Raw genomic sequence first — 6,615 nt, 5'->3', positions numbered from 1 at the left:
TATTTGGTGGTTTAGGGGCATTATTTATCGGAAATATTTCAAATTTGGTACCTGAAGTTCGTAATGAATACTGCAGCATAAGAGAGAAAATTGTCTGTGCAGGTCCGCGTCTTCGTATACCCCCCATATAACGGTACCCCCATATTTAGTATTTTGAAGATTTTAGCGACATTATTCACCGGAATTGTTTCAAATTTGGTGTTTGACGTTCGTAATGAATACTACAGCCTAAGACAGAAAATTGTCTGTGCTGGTCCACGTCTTTGTATAGCCCCCACATAATGGTACCTCCCGATATTCGGTATTTTGATGATTTTAGCGTTATTATTTACCGGAATTATTTCAAATTTGGTATTTGAAGTGCCTAATGGATAGTATAGCCCTCATATAACGATACCTCCCGATATTCGGTATTTTGATGATTTTAGCTACATTATTCACCGAATTTTTTATGTAGGTTCACGTCGTCGTATAGACACTAATATAACGGATACATTCGGAATTAAGATTTTAACATAGTTTTTAGCGGATTTTATTTTTTTGAAAATTGCCAAATGCCTTCCGAATGGTGGAGGGTATCCAAGATCAGCCCGGCCGAACTTACAGCTTTTTTACTTGTTATTTTATATTTTCTTAGAGCAAGAATCCAGCTACAGAACTCTTGGAATTCTATCAGAGAATCTGCCTCGATTTTAGTCGACCTGAAGTAGGGAGTTTTTCTTCCTTGCAGATTAGATCAATCATAGAGCCTTAATTTCTTTCTTAAACATAAAACATTGATTCCTGATATAAGAATTAAAAAATAATTTATTTTCGTTATAGTTGCGCTGGAGATGAAGAGTATTCCTTCTCTAGTGGCGTACAGGGAGTCTAACTTCCCTATGGCTGAGCATAAGTCTTTATTCCTTATAGATGTATTGAGAAAGAAAATATGCACTTCCTTTATTATAGGCGGTCTGAAGAAAAAAATTCTCATTTCTTACAGGGTAATTGTAATCCTTCGCAGTTGGAGAGCAGGGGAGCTCCCATTCTTATTAAAGTGATGAAAAGTGAGCTTCAATTCGAAAGTGCCAATTGGAATAAAGCAAGCTTCGCCCTAAAATTTGACAAAAGAAAGAGCCTGCATTTATTATATGCAAGCCAAAAAGATACTCTCGTTCTTCATCGATAAGCACTAGTAGGAACTTTTTAGAAAGGGAGCATGCATTTTATATTCGCTTACCTTTGGAATAGCAGAGCTAAATTAGATTTTTTTTCCTTATGAAACAGCTGAATCCTTATAGGACAACTCAACAGGGTAGACAACAATCAAAGAATTCCTTACATATAAGTAAGTTTAACAATATAAATTCCACTTCTTATAGGTGATCTAATACATAGAGCCTTTCTGCCCTTTAGGCAAGCTAAATCGAAAACTCGTTCTTTTTCCTAGAAGCGGGCATTTGATCTTTCATTGCATACAACTAAAAGCGTCGTCTTTTCGTTTATTAGAGTTAGAGCAGGGAGCCTACTCATAGGGGCTCCAAGCAAGAAGCCTTCCGTCAAATATGTAGGATTAAAGCACAGACGATATAGCTGAACCTTCACGAAAGCCAAGAACGTTTTGCCCCCCTAAACCAGGTCTTTATTATATGACCTTCTTTTCAATATGTTAACAATTCTTTCATTATTGTAACCACTGTATAACCTAATACGCTTGAATTGCTTTTAAGTTTTCTTAATGCCATACGAGTCTTCGCCAAGTAAAGAACATTCGGTTGATGTTACCAGGCGAATAGAATCGATGTTTCCCGGTTTGAATGAAAGGCAGAGTGATGTCCTCCATTCATCTATTCAACAGTCAGGTTGTCAAACCAAGCCAATGAAAGTATGCCAATAAGAGTAGCATTTTAAATGAAAATGCACAAAGTGACGCCCCCCAAATACCCCACCTATTGCCAAGTGCTGATGATTTTCTTCTCTATGACTGTAAAATGCCTGTATATGTAATTTATTGTGTTGACGTTGCACCAATTTCCCAGAAGGAAGTAATCACAGATAGAGCGTTAAGCCTCATTCAATGTGTGTAATATAAATCAGAACTAGAATAACATCCTTTTATGCCAAACTTCTTGTGTAAAATAACACCAAACAAACACACAGAAGTCATTCATTGGCTTGCCTAGCTCATTGACTACTATACTTTTAAGGGATTACGAATGACTCGCATTGAATTTGCAGTTTCTTCAATGTATGTTGAATAAATTAATTTGCTGATGGTGTATTGAAATATTTCTTATGACTGCAGATGACTATTAAAGAGAGATGTCATATTTTCGTTTCAATGTAATGTATTCAAAATTGTATATACGAATATTTTGACTTTTTAAAAAAAATAGAAAAAATTCAAGAATTTAAACAACCTATTCAATGTTTTATATTTTTATACCCTACACCACAAGGCGGTCAGGGTATTATGTCTTTGTGCATTTGTTTGTAGCAGGAAAAAGGAAACGATCTGCATAGAATCACATTCTGAGTCGATTTATGCATGTCCGAACAGGTCGCATTTATTGCCCGATCCAAATGAAATTTTGCACAGATCATTTGTTTTGCCCAAGGACGAACGCTATTAAAATTGGAAATAATCGGTCAAAATTTAGATATAGCTCCCATATATATCTTCGTCCGATTTGCTTTTTATTGTGCACCAAACGTGTACTATCAGCCCGAATTGTATGGAATTTCGCATCTATACCCAAATTAGGCCTGAAAATATGTATGCCAAATTTGATCGAAATCGGTTCAGATATAACCATAGCTCCCATATATATTGTTTATCCGATTTGTTATGTTTGTCCACCGCCGCCGTAATATGCACTCTGCAACAACAATATTTGGGGAAATATATCAAATACAACTCAAAAATGCATTTGCTAAATTGTATCGAGATCGGTTCAGATTTGGATATAGCTCCCATATATAACTTCGTCCGATTTAACTTTGATGGTGCACCAAACGTCTAATATTTGCCCAAATGGGATGAAATTTGGCACATGGAACCGTATTAAGTCTAGAAGCTAGTATGTCAAATTTGGTGAAGATTGGTTCAGATATAGCTATAGCTCCCATATATACTGTTCATCCGATTTGTTATATTTGTTACCCACAGCCGTAATATGCACTCCGTAACAACGATATTCAGGGAAATATATCAAATACAGCTCAGAAATATCTTTGCCAAATTTTATCGAGGTCGGTTCAGATTTGGATGTAACTCCCATATATATTTTTATCCGATTTCAAATTAATTGTGCACCAAATGGGCAATACAAGTCCGAATTTAAAAGATACAAATGCTTCGGTATATTTAGTCCTTTGAACTTTAAATTATAATTATAATCATTAAATTATATTAATTGTTATGTGGAGCTCTACTAAATTAGCAAATTGGTGTATGGTATCATAAAGTCGGCTCCGCCCGACTTTAAGACTTTCTTTACTGGTTTATAATTGTTTTTTCTTTCACCTGTTATTTTCTAATTTCCCAGATCTATCAGTTGCTTAGAAAATTGTTTGGATGATTTGTTATATTGAAGTTGTACACGCATATTTATAATTGGTTTTACTGTTCGAACATGGCTCCAAAGAAAACATGATTTTAGGCATGCATTTAATTTATATGCTGGTGTTGATCCATGAATAACAGACAACGTTTGTCAAAAATCTCAAGCTAATTTTAATTTTTCTAATTTTGCAATAAATATACGAAAATATCCTAGCCGATTTCGTTATAATTTGACAAAATTTTTTTCAGACTTTATTCCGTCACACATTTCAAATTTCATTGCAATATGAGATACATGGCAAGTTTGGTGCGTCGGCCGAAAATATAAATTGGAGCTACATGCACACCTCAATCGATTTCAATATAATGTGACAAATAAAAGTTAAGATCAAATTTCAATACACATTTCAATCTTCAATGAAATCGGAAATACATAATCGGGAGAATTAAATCATAAAAGCTATTATTATAATTATAATTTAAAGTTCAAAGGACAAAATATGCCGAAGTATTTGTATCTTTTCAATTCGGGCTTGTATTGTCCATTTGGTGCAAAATTAACTTGAAATTGGTTAATGGTATATATATATATATATATATATATACATATATATATATATATATATATATATATATATATATATATATATATATATATATATATATATATATATATATATATATATATATATATATATATATATATATATATATATATGGAACCTATATCCAAGTCTAAACCGATCTCGATAAAATTTGGCAAAGATATTTCTGAGCTGTATTTGATGTATTTCCCTGAATATCGTTGTTACGGAGTGCATATTACGGCTATGGGGAAAAATATAACAAAGCGGATGAACAATATATGTGGGAGGTATAGCTATATCTGAACCGATCTTACCAAATTTGACGCTAGAAGCTAGTAATTCTATACTCATTTCGGTGCCAAATTCTTTAGTTATATATGGGAGCTATATCTAAATCTGAACCGATCTCGATAAAATTTAGCAAAGGTATTTCTGAGCAATATTTAATATATTTACCCAAATATTGTTGTTAAAGAGTGCATATTACGGCTACGGAAGACAAAAATGATAAATCCGATGAACAATATAGCTATATCTGAACCGACGTCGGTTCAAACTTTGGTAGTATGTACAAAATTCCATAATACTTGGACTGATATTACTTCAGAAATAACAAAGCTTTCAACATGTGCTAATATAAATCTCGCCAAGCTCTTCAATTTTTTTGAATTTTTTTTCCAGTAATAGGTATTTTTACCCTGATTCCGGGAAACTATTAATACATGTATATTTTCTTGTGGAGCGGACTCGGGACACCGAAAGTCTGAGTTCGAGACCCGGAATAAACCTGGATCCACTTACCCAATAGAGACAATATAGGTATCGCTTATGAAAATAACTGTCCAACTAGGTCACTTGATGATGTTATTTAAAGCGGTTGGGAAGTTATAGTCAAATTATAGACTTTTTAGACCCGAAATTTTTATCAAAAAAATTGATTCCAATTTATAGGTGACACTCTTACCTTTCCAAAATGCTACATTGTTTGCTAATACCTTTTTCTGGGCCCTGAGATATTCTCTTCTGAGTATATTCAACCGGCTTCGCGAACTAAAGTTTTCTAAATTTAACAGTCGTTGTAAGTAGCCGGTATTCGTTGATCATGTGATCACTTGTTGGATAGGATTTTTCATAAGCTTTCGAACGATACATATATTGCCTATATCGAGTAAGTGGATGCGGGTCTTGAACCCAGACTTTCGAGTCAAAAATCTGTATGTAGTGACCCCTTTATGAGGACCCTGCAACCCCTTCATGAATCTATAATAAGAATATGTTAACTAATCCTATTTGATCACAAGAATATCAGACTTAATAAATTTGTATTATACCATGTTATATACTGTACATACGCATATTTGTTCACATTATTGTGACACATGAACTTGTGATGCTGTTGTTTTTTTTTTCTCTCACATCCAGATGAATTATCCTTACACGTGTACATTCTCGGAATCATTGCTAATGTTTTTAAATGTGTAGACTAATGTTATGACGATTTATTTTAGTCTTCCATACATTGCTTTAAGCTTTTATGCGAACATCGCCATGATTAAGCATGTTTACGAAGGTGCGGCTGTTAATAAACGCATAAATCAACTGAAAACAAATTCAGCTTGCATTGCGAAAATAATGAGACTTGTCTGAATCATGTGGTAAAAAAGGAAAATATTGTTTAAAAGGAAGCGTTGTTTCATTTTCAAACATGAATCGCAATATGTCTTGAAATACCGTTGGGGTTAAAAAGGATAAAAGGTTTCTAATGAAAATAATCGGGGACAGGATGTGAGATAGAATTTAATCCTTCATTCATTTAGTGTATCCCTGCTTTTCACAAATAATAAAAATCATAAATTTTGATCGCCTTAAAATTGTTCACATACTTAGGGTATAAGTCCGTCAGTTAACCGATAGATACTTTCTAAACTGTTATTTTATATGCCATGAAACATAACTGTTTGACCGATTTGACCAACACCTTTATCACAAAGCAATTTATAAGCAACTTCTAATTACAACCTCAGCCACTTGGCCAGAGAGGGTATATATCATTTGATACGTTCAAAACGTGCCTAGTCGAAATAACGGTTTTAGATCCTAGGTCTCTTTGGTCCAAATCCGTTTCAGAACATTTAGAGGCGATCTAGCGACGTCCGTCCGTCCGTCTGTCTGGCTGGCTGGTGCGCACAATAACTCTCGAAGGGAGTATTCGATTTGGTCCAAACTTGGTACATCGTAATATTTTTGCGACAATGCTAGGTCTGGGGCGAAGATGGACAATATCGGTCCACTCTATCAAGTACCTCCCCCACAATGGGTCAACATTATAATTAGGTACAACTCTTATAAAATGTGATGTAAGAGACCGATTGTCTTCAAATTTCACCCAATATATATTTATGAACCCAAGATCCGTTGTGAAGATGAGATATATCGGTCTTCTCCTTCTTGTACCTCCCCCACAAAAGGCAAAAATATATA

The sequence above is a fragment of the Musca domestica genome, unplaced genomic scaffold, assembly GCF_030504385.1.
Source record: "Musca domestica strain aabys unplaced genomic scaffold, Musca_domestica.polishedcontigs.V.1.1 1, whole genome shotgun sequence".
Lineage (NCBI taxonomy): Eukaryota > Metazoa > Arthropoda > Insecta > Diptera > Muscidae > Musca > Musca domestica.
This window is presented reverse-complemented; position numbering follows the sequence as displayed.